The 19,593-nt window shown below is 40.2% G+C and overlaps 1 long non-coding RNA gene across 1 annotated transcript in view; it reads right to left on the bottom strand.

The window, feature by feature from the left end:
* LOC110742541 overlaps positions 1–7,421 on the bottom strand; it is a 44,482-nt gene extending 37,061 nt beyond the window's left edge. Inside the window, exons 1-2 of the long non-coding RNA XR_002520329.2 lie at positions 5,792–7,421; positions 4,263–4,341 (exon numbers count right to left, since the gene is read on the bottom strand). This is a non-coding gene — a long non-coding RNA (uncharacterized LOC110742541). The remainder of the gene's footprint in view (positions 1–4,262; positions 4,342–5,791) is intronic.
* Between the last annotated feature and the right edge of the window lie 12,172 nt (positions 7,422–19,593).

Below are 19,593 nucleotides of genomic sequence, written 5' to 3'. Positions count from 1 at the left end.
CAATCTGCCTGTGTTGTCACATGGCGTTCTTCTCCCTGCATCTCTCTCTCCTCTTCTTATAAGGCACCAGTCACATCAAATTAGGGGCCACCTTACCCCAGAATGACCTCATCTTAACTAATGACATCTGCAACAATGCTATTTCCCGAAAGGTCGCGTTCTGAGGTTTTGGGAGTTAGGATTTCAACACATATTTTAGGGGCACACAATTCAACCATACTAGCACTTCAGGAAATTTGACTCAAAAGATTTCAGGCCCAAAAGAGTTTTCATGTCAATGAAAAGCACAAGCACACCCTGTTTTATTGTGCTTCTCCTTATTGTAGTTTTCAGATACTGCATTTTTTTTTTTTTACAAATTGAACATCTGTGGCAACCCTGCATAGAACAAGTCTATAGGTGCCATTTTTCTTCAATTTATTTCATACGTACTTTTTATTTCAATGGCTTTAGGGGTACAAGTGGTCTTTGGTTACATGGATGAATGGTATAATGGTGAAGTCTAAGATTTTAGTGTACCCATCACCCAAATAGTGTATGTTGTATCCAATATTTAGTTGTTTATCCCTCACCCCTCCCCTCTTCTTAGTCTCCAATGTAGGTGTCATTTATCTAACAGCACATGCTCACTTCATGTCTCTATGTCACATTTTGGTACTTTTCACAATATTGCAAACTCTTTCATTATTATTTAACCTATTACAGTGACCTGTTATCAGTGATCTTTGATACAACTTTTGTAATGGTTTTGGGACACCATGAACCATGCCCATATAAGATGGCAAACTTAATAAATATGTGTATTCTGACTGCTCCACCAACCACCCATTCACCTGTCTCTCTTCCTCTCCTTGGACCTCCATATTTTCTGCAATACAACAATTCTGAAATTAGGCTAAAAACCCTATGATGCCCTCTAAGTGTTCAAGTGAAAGGAAGAGTCATCCATCTCCAACTTTAAATCAAAAACTAGAAATGATTCAGCTTAGTGAGGAAGATATGTCAAAAGCTGAATTGGGCCAAAAGTTAAACTTCTTGTGCTAAAAGCCAAGTTATAAATTGCAAGGAAAATTTCTGAAAGGCAATTAAAAGTGCTTTTTCAGTGAAGACACAAATGATAAGACACCAAAACAGGCTTATTTCTAACATAAAGAGTTTTACTGATCTGGATAGAAGACCACACTGGTGGCCAGGTACGGTGGCTCATGCCTGTAATCCCAGCACTTTGGGAGGCTGAGGCAGGTGCATCACCTGAGGTCAGGAGTTTGAGACCAGCCTAGCTAACATGGTGAAACCTCATCTCTACTAAAAATATAAAAAATTAGCCAGTCATGGTGGCAGGTGCCTGTAATCCCAGCTACTTGGGAGGCTGAGGCGGGAGAATCACTTGAACCCAGGAGGCAGAGGTTGCAGTGAGCCAAAATCACACCATTGCACTCCAGCTTGGACAACAAGAGCAAAAAAGAGAGAGAGAGAGAGAGGAAGGAAGGAAGGAAGGAAGGAAGGAAGGAAGGAAGGAAGGAAGGAAGGAAGGAAGGAAAAGAAAAGAAAACCATGCTGGCCACAACATTCCCTTAAGCCAAACCCTAATCCAGAGCAAGGCTCTAATTCTTCAATTTTATGAAGGCTGAGAGAGGTGAGAAAACTGCAGAAGAAATGGTTAGAGCTAGCAGAGGTTGGTTCATAAGGTTTAAGCAATGAAGCCATCTCCATAACATGAAAGTGCAAGGTGAAGCAGCAGGTGCTGATGGAGAAGCTGCAGCAAGCTATCCAGGAGATCTAGCTAAGACTGAAGAAGGTGGCTACACTAAATAACAGATTTTCAGTGTAGATCAAAGAACTTTATGCTGGAAGAAGATGCCATCTAAGACTCTCATAGCTAGAAAGAAGTCCATGTCTGGCTTCAAAGCTACGAAAGACAGGCTGACTCACTTATTAGAGGCTAAAATGCAGCTGGTGATTTTAAGTGGAAGCCAATGCTCATTGGCTGTTCTGAAAATCCTAGAGCCCTTAAGAATTATGCTAAACTTAACCTGCCTGTGCTCTCAAAATGGAACAACAGCACCTGAATGACAGCACATCTCTTTAAAGCATAGTGTACTAAATATTTTAAGCCCATTGTTGAGACCTACTGCTCAGAAAAAAAGATTCCTTTCAAAATATTACTGCTAATTGACAATGCAACTGGTCACCCAAGAGCTCTGACAGACATGTACAAGATGAGTGTTGTTTTCATGCCTGCTAACAGCATTCATTCTGCAGCTCATGGGTCAAGGAGTAATTTCAACTTTCAAGTCTTAATATTTAAGAAATATGTTTCATAAGCCTATAGATTGTGATTCCTCTGACGGATCTGGGCAAAGTAAATTGAATACTGTCTGGAAAGGATTTATCATTCTACATGCCATTAAGAACATCTGTGATTCATGAGAGGAGGTCAAAATAAAAGATTAATAGGGGTTGGAAGAAGTTTATTCCAACCCTTATGGATGACTTTGAGGAGTTCAAGATGTCAGTAGAGGAAGTAACTGCTGATGTAGTAGAAATAGCAAGCTAACTACGATTAGAAGTGGAGCCTGAAGATGAGACTGAATTACTACAATCTCATAAAAATGAAACAGGTGACATGTTGCTTCTTATGGAGGAGCCAAGAAAGTATTTTCTTGAGATGGAATCTACTCCTGGTGATCCTAATGAAAGTGCGTGCACATTGCTGAAATGACAACAAAGAATTCAGAATATTGCATAAACTTAGTTGATAAAGCAATAGTGCTGTGCCAAACCCCTATTAACCTCAATAGTGAAGGCACCATGTTCAAGAAGCTGAAGATGACACCCAGAGTCAGCAAATGAGACGTGGGGTTTATTAGGGGATTACATACAGTGGAGGGAGTTCAGTAGCAGAGGGCTGGACAGGAGAACCGCCTTACATACATAAATGATCCAGTGGTGGTGGGCTGGACAGGAAGGCCGTGACAATTTGCAAACAGCATGCAGTTTACACTGCATTTTCACTTAATACGCTCCCCTTAACGACCTCCACCTGGCAACCTCTATTTAACCCCAAACTCAGGATCTCAATCCCCAGTATGGCCCATGTTCCATGGGATGGGACAAGGACTCAGATGTTCCTCACAGGCAAGGAATTAATCTCCAGGTTGGCAACTCCTAGAATCCCTGTCTCAGAACAAATATTCAGGTGCATCTACCATATAGGGTCATTCTCAGGGTGTGTTTAAGTTAATGCTATCAGGTGCATTTACCATATAAACAGCAGAGTTGAAGAGGATTGACTCCAGTTTTGAAAGAAATTCTACTATGAGTTAAATCCTATCAAACAGCATCACGTGATATAGAGGAATATTTCATGAAAGGAAGAGTTTATCAATGCAGCAAACTTCATTGTTGCCTTATTTTAAGAAACTGCCTCAACCATCATAAACCTTCAGCAGCCATTACCTTGATCAGTCAGCAGCCATCAACACTGAGGCAAGATCCTCCACCAGCAAAAAGATGACGACTCAAGGAGGGCTCAGATGATTGTTAGCATATTTTAGCAATAAAGTATTTTTAAATTAAGGTATGTACATTTTAGACATAATGTTATTGCACACTTAATAGACTACAGCGTAGTGTAAACACAATTTTTATATTCACTGGGAAACCAAAAAGTGTGTGTGACTTGCTTTATTGTAACATTCTCTTTATTGTAGTCATCTGAAACCAGACCCTCAACATCTCTGAGGTGTATGGCTATACTAAACAGAGGCCAAGACTAAATTAACAAATATTTGTGGTGAACCCCTTCCATGAAATAGAAAGCATAGACCCCTCTTCCTGGGCATCTTTTCCATTCCAGCCACCACACAACATGTCCTTCATACAACACTGCTAATCCTTTTACTGTTCTGCAAGGAAGATGTATTATATCATCTCTGTTTTATAGATGAGAAAAATGAGGATCCAAGAGGTGCAATGATTGGCCCAATGACACACAGAGAGCAAGACAAGCAAGCAAGCAAGATTCAAATCTAGGTTTGTCTGGTAGGCAAAGCAGTGGGTAAATGTATAGGGCCCTGTAACTAAATCACAGTAAAACAAATTATTCTTATTAATTGACACTAGAGTGGTATCATTTAGGAATGTTGTAAATGTTCAGAGAAATAAATAAGTGTGCGGGCTGGAGGTCTTTATGATGTTTTATTCTGAACCCTTTCATTGACAAGGATGACCTGAAGAATCACCAGTTATTGAGCACTTACCATTTGCTTGGTCTTGTAGTAGATACTTGAGATAGAAGATTGAACAAGATATAATCTCTGCCTTCAAGATGCTTATAGCCTATGAAAGGGGAAAGCCAGGTAAATAGACAGTTAAAATTTGGTATAATAAGATTATAGGTAACATTTGCAGGACATTTATTCTCTTCCTGGCTCTATTCTAAGTGTTTAACATACATTTGTGCCTTGGTCCTCATATCAGACCTAAGAGGAGGTGCTATTTTATTCTTCATTTTACAGATAAAAAAAAAAGGTGCAGAGCAAGTTTATCTTACCTGGAGCCACATTGCCAGGAAGTGGCAGAGTAACTCCACACCCTTAGCTGTTAAATGTATTATCGTCCCAATAATATGTGGAAAAACAGAAGTTAGCACAGACATTGCAGAAGCACAAAGGTGAGGCACATCACCAAGACCATAGAGTAGGCAGGAGTGCCTCACAAGGGGAGAAATACCTGAGCAGAAACCTGGAAAAGAGTGTGTTTACAGCAAATTCAATGACTTAAGGGAAAACGAGGATAATAATCTTGTTTGTCTCTTGAGATTGCTATATATATTAAGAGTGATAAATTAGGTAAAGCCCTTAGCTCAGTGACTGACAATTAGTAAGCACTCAGTACATGTGAGCTTCTGTTGCCATCACCAACATCATCCCTCGGCTGACCAAGAGCCCTGCTGGTGGAGGGAGTGGTGAGAGATTTAAGTATGTGATGAGTGGGGCGGTAAGGTTCACAGGTGGACTGAATTGAGTAGCAGGCATATGATCAAGTGGGATGGAAGCAGGTGAATTTAATCCAGATTTCTCAACGCAGAGCGGTTAAAAAAACACTTGGGAATATTTTTTTAATTGCAGTTTTTGGGGTTCCATAGCAAACAAATAAATGAAAAAACTCTGAGAAGTGCAATACAAGAATATGCATATTTGAAATGCAGCCCAGGTGTGAGATTTGGGAACTGCTGAAGTGCATGACCTTTAAGGTTCTTTCCAAGCATGACTTTCTATGATTCCAACCTAACCTGACATTTGATCGGTATCCAGAAGTGGGAAAGACGGATATAAGTGGGAAAGATGGATATAAATGGAAAAGAGAGAGGCAAGCTCATCAGAGTGCATCAAAGGCAAGGTCAATGACGTTCTGACATAGTCACTGTGGCAGGGAATCGTTTTGATGCTGCCTAAAACAGAAGGCATCACATGTTATCTAAAAATTACACACCAAAAAAGTCTGTCATATTCACCCCAATGCTAAGCTTCAACTCATGCCTCAACTCAATCCACCTATGAATCTTACCTCCCCTCCCACCACATACATGAATCTCTCACCATTCTCGACTCTCGTACTCTCCCTGAAACTCCTGTGGCTCCTGAGTCTTGCCCACGGCAATGGCGCAAGGGAGACTTAGGGATGCAGTGTGTCCTGGTATCTCTGTTATACACAATCCTTAGGAATTACACATAGTATTTTCATGTCTGACAGAGCAAAAATAAAATATCAGTATTCCCAGCCTTACCTTCCTTTGTCCTCTTGTGCAAAGTCTGTCTTCGATAGCTTGTTGGTTCCTGGGATTGAGGAGGTGGAGAATTCAGGCAAGGCTTGAGAGAGGCAATATTTAAAAATAAATAAATAAATAAATAAAGACCTTAATTTTAAGGTCAGCTCCTGGTCTGAGAGATACTGGGTTTGAGAGAATTAAAGAGATATTATTTTAATAAAGGTGGATGGGATTTTCAGATTTTTATCTGCCTTGACATTATTCAAGAGATTCCAATAAAGATTTGAATTGTCTACATTACTTTTGATTGATACCTTGTATTTTTTTCAAAGGCAACACTGAACAAGTACTAGGGTATGTCGAGCGCCAAATTCTATTTCGGTTACGTGCATTTTGACACAGCCAGTTTGATGAGATCAGATCTAAATGACTTGCCTAAAAGTCCCATGAGCCCAGGCTTATGGAATGGGTTCTTTTTTCAAATCGCAAGCTAGATGTTCATAACCTACACAGCTCCAACTGGCATATTTCCACAAGGAAGAGGGTAATTTCTACTTAGTTATAGCAGTTAATTTGCCCAAAGACACAGGTGTCAACTATATTTCCATTTAATTTCAAATTTAATAGAAACCTGGGTCTTGTGCCATCTCTTTGCCTCTTAAGTGTTAATCACCTCCCCAGTTTAAAGGCATTTGCTAAAAATATCTGGCCTCAGTTTAACTATGTTCTCAGTAGAAGTTAATATAAATATATCAAAGTGACTTCTCTGAGGTGTAAACAGGTGTCATGGATATTTCACAGCTGGCAATGAAGTCTATGAGAATAAGACAGAACTGGGTTCAAATCCTGGCTCTGTAAGTTGTTAACTGCAAGATCTTAAGCATTTCTTATTTGCCCTAAGCTTCAGCTCTTGCAAAGTGAAGCCAGATAACAATATCTACCTCATGAGATTGTTGGGATGAAGAATGATTTGATTTTTATAAAGTCCTTAGTGCACAGAAACCATGCAAACAAAGAGTCTGAAAAACACACTTTGCATAAACATACAGAAAGAATGCACAAAAACTTCAACTCCCCATTGGAAGAAAATTATAAATGTTGAAAATGTGATGTGTCAAAAGCACATCAATCAACATAAATTTATGAAACACAAATTTTTATGTGATACATAATTTATTCTTCTGTTTATTACATTAAAAATGTTAAAAATAACAAATTTTTCATGAAAAAAATAAAAATCAAAAATTCAATAGCTAATGGTGCTTCACCTGTTCCTCTTATGGCCAAGTGTAAAATGTGTTCTTCAATCTCCCAGCCCCTCCTAAAGCGTATTAATCATGTTTTATCTATGACAATGTGAGACAGGCTAATCCAGGTGAATCTGGATAAAATATGTTAATTTCAGCTTCTGTGTAGGTCACAGTTTCTGCTTGAATTCTAGCTTCCCAGGTCTAATAAAGGCAAATCTGAACAAATTTACCAGTCACATCTTTAGTTCTTCAGAACTAGTGAGTGATCACCTCACACTGTTAATGTGAACCGTTATGCCATTCATTTTAAAATCCTCAATAAAATACTGGCAAACCGGATTCAGCAGCACATCAAAAAGCTTATCCACCATGATCAAGTGGGCTTCATCTCTGGGATGCAAGGCTGGTTCAACATTTGCAAATCAATAAACATAATCCAGCATATAAACAGAACCAAAGACAAGAACCACATGATTATCTCAATAGATGCAGAAAAGGCTTTTGACAAAATTCAACAGCCCTTCATGCTAAAAACGCTCAATAAATTCGGTATTCATGGAACGTACCTCAAAATAATAAGAGCTATTTATGACAAACCCACAGCCAATATCATACTGAATGGGAAAAAACTGGAAAAATTCCCTTTGAAAACTGGCACAAGACAGGGATGCCCTCTCTCACCACTCTTATTCAACATAGTGTTGGAAGTTCTGGCTAGGGCAATCAGGCAAGAGAAAGAAATCAAGGGTATTCAGTTAGGAAAAGAAGAAGTCAAATTGTCCCTCTTTGCAGATGACATGATTGTATATTTAGAAAACTCCATTGTCTCAGCCCAAAATCTCCTTAAGCTGATAAGCAACTTCAGCAAAGTCTCAGGATACAAAATTAATGTGCAAAAATCACAAGCATTCTTATACACCAGTAACAGCCAAACAGAGAGCCAAATCATGAATGAACTTCCATTCACAATTGCTTCAAAAGAATAAAATACCTAGGAATCCAACTTACAAGGGATGTAAAGGACCTCTTCAAGGAGAACTACAAACCACTGCTCAGTGAAATAAAAGAGGACACAAACAAATGGAAGAACATACCATGCTCATGGATAGGAAGAATCAATATCGTGAAAATGGCCATACTGCCCAAGGTAATTTATAGATTCAATGCCATCCCCATCAAGCTACCAATGAGTTTCTTCACAGAATTGGAAAAAACTGCTTTAAAGTTCATATGGAACCAAAAAAGAGCCCGCATCTCCAAGACAATCCTAAGTCAAAAGAGCAAAGCTGGAGGCATCACGCTACCTGACTTCAAACTATACTACAAGGCTACAGTAACCAAAACAGCATGGTACTGGTACCAAAACAGAGATATAGACCAATGGAACAGAACAGAGTCCTCAGAAATAATACCACACATCTACAGCCATCTGATCTTTGACAAACCTGAGAGAAACAAGAAATGGGGAAAGGATTCCCTATTTAATAAATGGTGCTGGGAAAATTGGCTAGCCATAAGTAGAAAGCTGAAACTGGATCCTTTCCTTACTCCTTATACGAAAATTAATTCAAGATGGATTAGAGACTTAAATGTTAGACCTAATACCATAAAAACCCTAGAGGAAAACCTAGGTTGTACCATTCAGGACATAGGCATGGGCAAAGACTTCATGTCTAAAACACCAAAAGCAATGGCAGCAAAAGCCAAAATTGACAAATGGGATCTAATTAAACTAAAGAGCTTCTGCACAGCAAAAGAAACTACTATCAGAGTGAACAGGCAACCTACAGAATGGGAGAAAATTTTTGCAATCTACTCATCTGACAAAGGGCTAATATCCAGAACCTACAAAGAACTCCAACAAATTTACAAGAAAAAAACAAACAACCCCATCAAAAAGTGGGCAAAGGATATGAACAGACATTTCTCAAAAGAAGACATTCATACAGCCAACAGACACATGAAAAAATGCTCATCATCACTGGCCATCAGAGAAATGCAAATCAAAACCACAATGAGATACCATCTCACACCAGTTAGAATGGCGATCATTAAAAAGTCAGGAAACAACAGGTGCTGGAGAGGATGTGGAGAAATAGGAACACTTTTACACTGTTGGTGGGATTGTAAACTAGTTCAACCATTATGGAAAACAGTATGGCGATTCCTCAAGGATCCAGAACTAAATGTACCATATGACCCAGCCATCCCATTACTGGGTATATACCCAAAGGATTATAAATCATGCTGCTATAAAGACACATTCACACGTATGTTTATTGCGGCACTATTCACAATAGCAAAGACTTGGAATCAACCCAAATGTCCATCAGTGACAGACTGGATTAAGAAAATGTGGCACATATACACCATGGAATACTATGCAGCCATAAACAAGGATGAGTTTGTGTCCTTTGTAGGGACATGGATGCAGCTGGAAACCATCATTCTTAGCAAACTATCACAAGAACAGAAAACCAAACACCGCATGTTCTCACTCATAGGTGGGAACTGAACAATGAGATCACTTGGACTCGGGAAGGGGAACATCACACACCGGGGCCTATCATGGGGGGGGGGAGGGGGGAGGGATTGCACTGGGAGTTATACCTGATGTAAATGACGAGTTGATGGGTGCTGACGAGTTGGTGGGTGCGGCACAGCAACATGGCACAAGTATACATATGTAACAAACCTGCACGTTATGCACATGTACTCTAGAACTTAAAGTATAATAATAATAAAAAAAAAAAACAACAAAAACATGAAATGCAACTGTTCCCAATACAAACGACGTGGGTTGGCTGTGTACCCATCCAAAATCTCATCTTGGATTGTAATACCCACAATCCCCATGTGTCAAGGGCAGGACCATGTGGAGGTCATTGGATCATGGGGGTGGTTTCCTCCATGCTGTTCTTGTGATAGTGAGTGAGTCTCACAAGATCTGATGGTTTTATAACCATCTGGCATTTCCCCTGCTTGCACTCACTTCGTCCTGCTGCCCTGTGAAGAAGATGCCTGCTTCTCCTTTGCCTTTGTCATGCTTGTAAGCTTCCTAAGGCCTCCCCAGTCATACAGAACTGTAAGTCAATTAAACTTCCTTCCTTTATAAATTACCCAGTCTCAGGTATTTCCTCATAGCAGTGTGAGAAAGGACTAATACAGTAACAAAGAAATGATAAATGTTTGAGATGATGGATATGCTAATTACCCTGATCTGATCACTTTAAGTACCAAAACATTACTATGTACCCCATGAATATGTACAATTATTAGGTTGGTGCAAAGGTAGTTATGGTTTTTGTCTAACAAAAACCGCAATTACTTTTGCACCAACCTAATATTATTTGTCAATTAAAAAACAAAATAAAATAAACAATTTTAAAAATGCAACTGAAATATATACCCTCTACCTTTTCTATTCCACCCTACAGAATACAATGGTAACCATGGCCAGATTTGTTATTTCATAGATAACGTACATAGTTAATAACCAGTGAGAAAATGGCCCATTGCTTCTCTTGTTAATGGGGCTAGTCCACCTACATGGTTTAGTTGAGACATTTATGTAAAAAATGTTAAAAATAACATTTTTAACTTTTAGCATGATACAGGCAGCAGGTAAAGATATGAAATTTGTGGTCCAAAAGGAATAGGAGTTCCAGCCGGGTAATTCCAGGAGTTACTCAAGAGCCACAACCCAGCGATTGAGCATGTGCATTTCTTTGGCCAGGACACAGAGCAGGCAAGGTCTTTTGTGTTGCAGATGATGCTCTGGACATAAGTTCAAAGCATCAGCAGAGAATCTGGCCCTAGTCCACTACGAATCCACCCTGGGGAACCTCCAGATAAATCGCTTTAGTCACCCTCAAGTTAGCAAGTAGAATCCAGGGGGTTTTATTCCCCTTACTTCTTTCCAGAGAAGGCGCGAAATACTCCCATGTCATGTGCAGCAGAATACACTAAAACTTTCCACTGTAAGTGGAGAACAAACTCCTCTTACTCCCCACCAAAATTATATTAATTGCATGGGTGTCACTCATTTGTCTTTACCTATCTGTTACATTAAGCAAACAGAGTCATTATTATTAAGAAGTCCAGGCAATCTATACTATATTAGTCAGGGTTCTCTAAAGGGAAAGAAGTAATAGGGTATATGTATATGTGAAGGGGAGTTTATTAGGTGAACTGACTCACACAATCACAAGGTAAAGTCCCACAATAGGCCGTCTTCAAGTTGAAGAGCAAGGAAGCCAGGGGTGGATCAGTCTGAGTCCCAAAACCTCAAAAGTAGGGAAGCTGACAATGCAGCCTTCAGTCTGTGGCCAAAGGCCCGAGAGCTCCGGGCAAAACACTGGTGGAAGTTCAAGAGTCCAAAGGCTGAAAAACTTGGAGTCTGATGTTCCAGTACAGGCAGCATCCAGCACGGGAGAAAGATGAAGGGAAGAGAGACAAGAAGGCAAGAAAGATGAAGGCAAGAGATGAAGGCAAAGAGTCAGCAAGTCTGCTCTTGCATCTTCTGCCTGCTTTATTCTAGCTGTGCTGGCAGCTGATTAGAGGGTGCCCACCCAGACTAAGGGTGGGTCTGCCTCTCCAAGTCCACTGACTAAAATGTTAATCTCCTTCAGCAACACCTTCACAGACACACCAGGAACGATACTTTGCATCCTTCAATTCAAAAAAGTTGACATTCAATATTACCTATCGCATACACCAATTGGTTATTTATGTGAAATCTCAATTTAAAGGACTCCTGTAACTATTGGCAAATACACCTTGATTGGGTGAACACTACTTATTAGAAGAATTTACAAATGAGAAGCCCATGAGCAGGATGTAGCCCAAAGACATTGAGTCATTCTACAGAGCTTTTAAAAATTTGACTTAGCTTCTATCTTGACATTTTTAAATAGAATATTTCACCCAAATTTTGGATTCCCAGTTTCTCTTGGCAAAGCCAGACCCACAGTCTCAGAAGATGGCAATCAAATAGGACTGAATAGCAGCTGCCCACTTTAGACAGGGCACATCCTCTGCAATTTGGCACAGTCCCTAACAGGCCACTTTGCTCACTTATCTGCCAGCCCCCTGCAGACATCTGGGTTTGTAACTGCTGGAGTATAGAATCTAGCAGTTCCGGGCCGGGCGCAGTGGCTCACGCCTGTAATCCCAGCACTTTGGAAGCCCAAGGCAGATGGATCACAAGGTCAGGAGATCGAGATCATCCTGGCTAACACAGTGAAACTCCATCTCTACTAAAAATACAAAAAATTAGCCAGACGTGGTGGCAGGCACCTGTAGTCCCAGCTACTCAGGAGGCTAAGGCAGGAGAATGGCATGAACCTGGGAGGTGGAGCTTGCAGTGAGCCGAGATCACGCCACTGCACTCCAGCCTGGACAACAGAGCGAGACTCTGTCTAAAAAAAAAAAAAAAGAATCTAGCAGTTTCATCAGCCAAACTAGAAAGCAGTAGCCCCTCAAAGAACTCTCATTTAATACAATTTACATCTGTCTTGCTGTGCTACTTATTATTTTTGTATCTCTCACAGCACAGTGCCTTTCACAGAATAGGTGTCATATATTTTATCGAATAAATGAATAAATTAAAGACCACTGCTCATGTTCAGCAAAACCTCTCCTCCCTTGTTTTAAGCACAATACTTCTTTTAACGAAGTCCAAGGTCATATTAGCTCTTTTGGCAATATTCAGCTGAAGCCCACCTCCCTTCTGCCACCCTAAAAATAAAATGCTGAAAATCACCTCTTTCAATCTATGGGCACAAACCCAGGAACATCTTTCAAGCAGCAGAAGGGAATGTTTCTAGTCAAGTGATTTTAGCAGATTTCTCCAGCCTGGTTTAGGGGATGATCCCAATGACCAGGGCTGAACCATGTCTCAGAATCTGCAATGCCTTTTGCCATCAGAGCTTCTGGCTCTCCTGATTCAATCATCTGGAGGACAGACCTAACGTGCAGACCAGCACAGCCATCATACAACAACATATGCCAAGGATGCTGAATGAACATTTGGCATAAAGTCAATCACAGAAACTGCTTGGTGTAGAAGAGATGGAGGGAGGGAGGAAAAGGAGAGAAAGCGAATTAATATGGGAAGAGTCAAGCTCAATGCTAATAGGTGACATTTTCTCCCCTAGGTACTTTTAAAGAAAGCCCTTAAGAGTTTCCCAAATGAGCAGACCGACTAACCTATTATGTTAACAGAAAATTAGAAATTACAAAGAAGTTTATCTCCATTTGGCTAATGTGGGGTTGCATGTGCTGCTTGTTGCTGCTTATAAACTCCAGGCCCCACAGTTAGCTTTGACATTTCAACCATGTTTTCTCAGGCTCATGGGCACAGAAGGATTTCTGCTTACTTAGCATGGCAAGGTATACATCTGTCCTGTCTCTACCACCTTTCACTGCCCTTGCATTTGCACATGGCAAGGAAATCACACGGATAAAGGGATTAAAATGCAATAATTTAGGTAAGATAAAGGCTTCAAGTGGATATGTTCTGAGTTGGCTCCTCTTATATATATATAACATTAACATTCATGGTGGTAGGCTTGCAGTATAAAATGCAGATCAAAAACTAAATATTTGCTCCATATTTTATTCTAAGGGCATTACGAACCAATCTCGGCAATTTGTGTTCCCAAAATTTGACTACACTAATTTCTAGAAGCTTTTAGGAGATAGCCAAGACATGAAAAGATTAACGCTTGCATTTGGGGAGTTTACAATTTTGTTAGTAACTTGGAACACACCCAATTGAAACATTTAAATAGCATTACCAGGTCTGTACATGAAGCATAAATGAAGAAAGGCTAATGCAGACAAGCGTGTGCGTGGAACTTCTTATCTCTAAGCCAATGTGACATGTTTTCTTATTCAAAAGAAAATTAAAACGTAAATGCAGTCCCTCTCTGTGCTAGGCACTTGTGCACATATTATCTCATGTAACCTGTTCAAACTCCCAGAAGGTGGGTATTTCTGTTGGTGTAGATGAGAGAGCTGAATTTCAGAGAGGTAATCAATTTGCCAAGAGTCATCACAATAGCAAGAACTAGAGCCAGGGTCTGAGCTGCTGTCTTAAATCTCACTCCAGACCTCTCTGTACTACATCACCACTGCATTTCAGTTCAAAGCTTTTCATTTTGAATGCAGGGAATTAAATTCCTCAAAGGTAGAGAGGCTGTCCAACCGGGGATGTAAAAACACGTTAACATGACCAATTTATCCCAATTTAGCAGAACCTCCCTGGCTTTAGCGTAGAAATGCCACATCCTGGGAAAGCACTCAATCCTGGTTTTAAAAAGAACTGTTTTACATCTGAGACAATCCCTCAGTCCCAAGCAAACTGGGATGGTAACTCATGCTATCTGTGGTTTCCCAATGTATATGGGGAAGAGTCAACCCTAATGTCTCTTCTTTAACTTCATCCCTCATGTCCCCACCTCTGCCCCCACATGATCCTCTCAGGCCTTGCTAAAGCTGAGAGCCAAAAAACAGTTCTTAGAACACAGTAGAAACTCAACAAATATTTGCTGAATTAGTGTCCATGTTTGTCTAGTCTCCCAGTTCATAGGCCATCATGTTTTACATGTAGCCGATGTTTGTCGATGTCTACTGAGTCAAATATAGATGAAATCAGTCCATAATTGATATGGTTTTGCTGTGCCCCTACTCAAATCTCAATTTGAATTATAACTCCCACAATTCTCACATGTTGTGAGAGGAACCCGGTGGGAGGTGATCGAATTCTGGGGGCGGGTCTTTCCTGTGCTTTTCTCGTGATAGTGAATGAGTCTCACAAGATCTGATGGTTTTAGAAACGAGTTTCCCTGCACGAGCTCTCTTTTTGCCTGCCAGCATCCATGTCAGATGTGACTTGCTCCTCTTTGCCTTCCACCATGATTGTGAGGCCTCCCCAGTCACATGGAACTGTGAGTCCAGTCGAAACTCTTGTAAATTGCCCAGTCTCAGGTATGTCTTTGTCAGCAGTCTGAAAACAGACTAATACGATAATAAACATCAACGGCAATCTTAAAGAGTTAAGGGAGACTCAGAGGGAGATTCAGAGGGAGACTCTGTCCCTATGTCTTGGTGATGATGGAGGACTTGAGGGTTGATGGCACATTTATGAATATCACATCTCTGGCTTTTTCTCTCCCCAGCAGCAGCCTCCCCAAATCACTGCTCAGCTGCTAATGCCATTTAGGCCCCATTTGGGCCCCCAAAGGTCCAAAGGCTAGGGTAGGTGCTCCAATGACTGCATTAGACAAAACATCTATTGTCTCAAGCAATGTGCTAATAATTTAACATATATTGTCCTATTTAATCCTTGCAACGTGATGCAGTTACTATTATTATTCCCATCTAATGGATAAGTTAACTAATGCTTCCAAAAGTCAAGGGAATAAATCCAGAACCCAAGCTCATGGGCAAAATGACATGGTATATCCCAAGTTATTATACAGTGATGGACATATTATGCCTAATAAGATGGTACCTCATTCATATCTGATGTCTTTGTGGTACCTTTATAACAGTTATTTTCTGATAATTGAGAGACTTTAGAGAGCCAAAAGATTATATAAACAGAGCTCTGTATAATTTAAGGTAGCTTAAGTTTGCCCACTCCTTCTTTTGACTTTTGGAGCTTTGTGCTAGGGGCTTGTAAATTTGAACTTGCACCACACACTGTAGGCAGTTTTCCTATCTGCAAGTACTCTCAACTCAAAAATGCTTCTCTTGAAAGACTCCAAATCTACTCTTCTGAAAAGAAATCCCATAGAAGACCTTCGTCAAATGTTCCCCTTTTTTCTCCCTTACCCCCCGTTTCATTTTATGTGAATTGGGTAATCTTGTATTGATATACCTAATTGAATAAATCAACTACAATGTAAATGTAGACAAAGCCATACTCCTTGGGTATAATATTAACTACTGATAATTACAGAGAATTTATTGGAATTAGCAAAGACCTACAGGAAAGTACTTGTTTAAACACCTCTACTTTAGTTTAACCTTGGAAAACAGAATCAAGGAATTTTAGCAGTAGAGAGAATCTTAAAAATAATCTAGTCTGGTCATTATCTGACTTTGATCTGCAGAGCTTTGGGGACCTGTTCAGTGCATGATCAGCCAACAAGGCACTATCATCCCCAAGTAACAGTGACAAGAGAAAGCCGAATAGGAGCTCCAGCTCTGGCCATCTTCAATGAGTGCAGATGGCAGGAACAGTGAGTTGGCCCAACCAGCACCGAGTCCTGGCTTCTAGCTGGCTTCCTGTTCTGCACTGGGCCTAGGTTTGGTCAAGCAGCACAGCGGCTCAGTGAGCTACATAAAAAGACAGCTATGGCTAGGGGCTTAGATCTTCTGACAAGGACAATGGCAGTATCATTTGGGAGAGGCGTGCAGAGTTTCTAACCAGACCAGACCGTAGTGTGATAGGTATCGAATGATGGGCAAGAATGACAACATTGATTCCAGCAGAAGAGGCACATGGGATGTCAGGGGGTTTTCTCTGGGGGCTTATTCCTGGCTGGGCAACATCCAGGTTCTCCAGCCCTTCCAGAGATCCTGTAGGCTAACTGGAACCTTTTAGTAAATATCTTCCTGCCCAATTAGCTAGAGTAGATTTGGTTGTTGTGACCAAGAGCCTGGATAAATTAGCCGTTATGCCTTGAAATGTTTTTTTTTCTTTTTCCTTTCCTTTTTTTTTTTTTTTTTTTTTTTTTTTTGAGATGGCGTCTCATTCTCTTGCCCAAGCTGGAGTGCAGTGGCACAATCTCCACTCACTGCAATCTCTGCCTCTCGGATTCAAGTGATTCTCCTGCCTCAGTCACCCCAGTAGCTGGGATTACAGGCACATACCACCATGCTCAACTACTTTTTGCATTTTTAAGTAGAGACAAGGTTTCACCATGTTGGCCAGGCCAGTCTTGAACTCCTGACCTCAAGTGATCCACCTGCCTTGGCCTCCCAAAGTGCTGGGATTACAGGCATGAACCACCACAACTGGCCTAATATGGTGTTTTCTATTTAACCTAAAAGTTCCGGGAGGAAAGAAAGTATGAATACCACGGATACTTTCAGTGATCTCATTCTACACATACAGAACATAGAGGGTCAGAGATGGAAAGTGATGAGTGGTGAGATTGAGTCTAGAATTCAGTTCTCACCAGAGGCTCACCAGGAAGCATTCCGGGAAGTGATTTGGCAAACCATATCCCGTATAACTGCCCCACCCTTAAGAATCAACCACGTGGCCCATGGCTGGCTCTCCATGCGCCCCAGTCAGAAAGCTCCAGTGTCATAAACAGAAATTTCATTACCTTTTACACATCAAAAATTTTTAAATACCCTACTTTCAAATATTATTTTGTGAATGTGACTGTTATTCTAATAAAATGTGAGCAGTAGTCCTCATGTTCCTCATTGTTCCTCATTTTAGAAAGAATATATCTGGGGACAGCTCGTTGGACACGACTTCAATCCATTATGTTTTTTTGAATTTAGAATCTTTTCCCCAGTAGGCGTAGTATCAGTGTTGATATGATCAAAACAGTGCAAGCCTTTCAGTCTCTAGTATTATGGCATAGATAGAATCTGGGACTATATATCACATCAGAGTTGAGAGCTTGAGCTCTGGTATCAGATTGGTGATCCAGGGCATATAATCTAACTTCATTAAGGTCTCAGTAGCCTCATCTGAAAAAAAATTGAGAGTAATAAATAACATCTAATTGTATCATGGGATTATTCTAAGAATTACATAGAATTCAAGCAGAAATTGCACCATGCCTAGCACACAGTTCATACTTAATTAGCCATTATTATTACTGTTATTATGAAAACCAAAACTTGCCTGTGATGGAAAAATTCCATAACAAATTTCTTCCTGCTTTCCAGACCGAGATTCCTTCATGAAGAACCGAAATCTGAAAGGCAGAGGACTCTGAACTGTCTGGAGGGCGTTTAGTCATTTGTCCCATGGACTGCTGGCAGTTCTGTTTTCTTCTCAGGCACTGAAGTGAAAGGGAGCAGGTGCAGTTGGCTGGTATATTCTACACTAGACATCATCCACATGGCACAGGCAGCCACAGTCTGTGGGAACCCCATTCTGGAAGCCCACCACTCACAGAGCCTTCCACTATCCCAGCATCATGATAAAATGGTCTACACATTCCACCATTTGCAAAGTACTTCCCTGAACAGTTTGATTTGATCTGGAAACTGAGGAGGCAGGCCAGATGGATGTTTTCACTCTGACTTCTCAGGGAGCATGTGAAAGCTGAGAGACTGTCAATGGCACATTGAGAGGTACACGGCTGGCAAGTGACACACTCAAATCTTCTGACTTCGGTTCAGAGCTCTCTCTCTCCAAACATATATATATATATATGTTCTCTTTTCTACACATCCTTGCCAAACTTTTCTTTCATCTTTTGATGATAGCTACTGTAACAGGTGTGAAGTGATAGCTCATTGTGGTTTTGATTTGCATTTCTCTGATAATTTGTGATTTTGAGAATTTTTTTAAAATCGACATATACTTGTTGGTCACTCGTACATATTCTTTTGAGAAATGTCTATTCAGATATTTTGCTCATTTTGTAATCAGGTTATTTTCTTACTATTGAACTGTTTATTTATATATTTTTGATATTAACCCATTATCAGATGTATGGTATGTATGAGACATATATGTTCTCCCATTCTGTAGGCTGTTTATTCACTCTGTTGGTTGTTTCCTTGGCTGTGAAAAAGCTTTTTAGTTTGATGTAATCCTATTCATATACTTTTGCTTTTGTTATCTGCGCTTTGAGGTTCATATATAGCAAAGTCGCAGACTCTTAAAAGTATATCCCATGAACTTCCAGAAGGCCTGAGGATCCTAATTAAAGTTACACTAATATAAGAGAAAAATCAAGAAAATGAGATTTTAGCCCAGCTCTCCTATTAACCAGCAGTGGGACCTTGGATAAGGATTTAAATCCAGTCAAATTTCCAAGATGCTCTGAAGTACGTGGACGTGTTGGCCTTCTTGAGATTTCAGTTTGCTCATCTATAAAATGAAAGGGTTGAGCCAGATCATCTCTAAGGCTCTTTATAGCTCCAGCGGGTCCTTACTGAATTGAATTACAATATGACCTTGCTTCTAGTAACTAGATAAGTCACCATTCATACATCACACATCCATCTGCAGCCTTCTTTCTCCAAGGCTACCAAACTCAAAAATTCAGTCTCCTTTCCAAAAGATAGCTTGGATGTGATGCAAAGTTTGAGCAAAGTGATACAGACTCAAGAGTACGATATGAACTGAATTCAAGAAAATACGGATTTCAACAGATGATTGGTCCAGTAGGTGAATACTTAGTTATCCACGAAAATGCAATATGGGCAATGTTTTACTCAAAAGAGACTGTTAACATACTCAGAGATAACAAGTATGAGAGCTCTCTATTATAAAAATAAAATGAAGTACAGGCAAAATGGAGACAAACTTGACAGAAGAAGGTACTAAATGAAATGTAGAGGAAATTCTGTGGGCTTCAG

Source organism: Papio anubis, chromosome 2, assembly GCF_008728515.1.
Source record: "Papio anubis isolate 15944 chromosome 2, Panubis1.0, whole genome shotgun sequence".
In the NCBI taxonomy this organism is placed as follows: domain Eukaryota; kingdom Metazoa; phylum Chordata; class Mammalia; order Primates; family Cercopithecidae; genus Papio; species Papio anubis.
The sequence above is the reverse complement of the archived record's forward strand: the minus strand, read 5'-3'. Positions and strand labels throughout refer to the sequence as shown.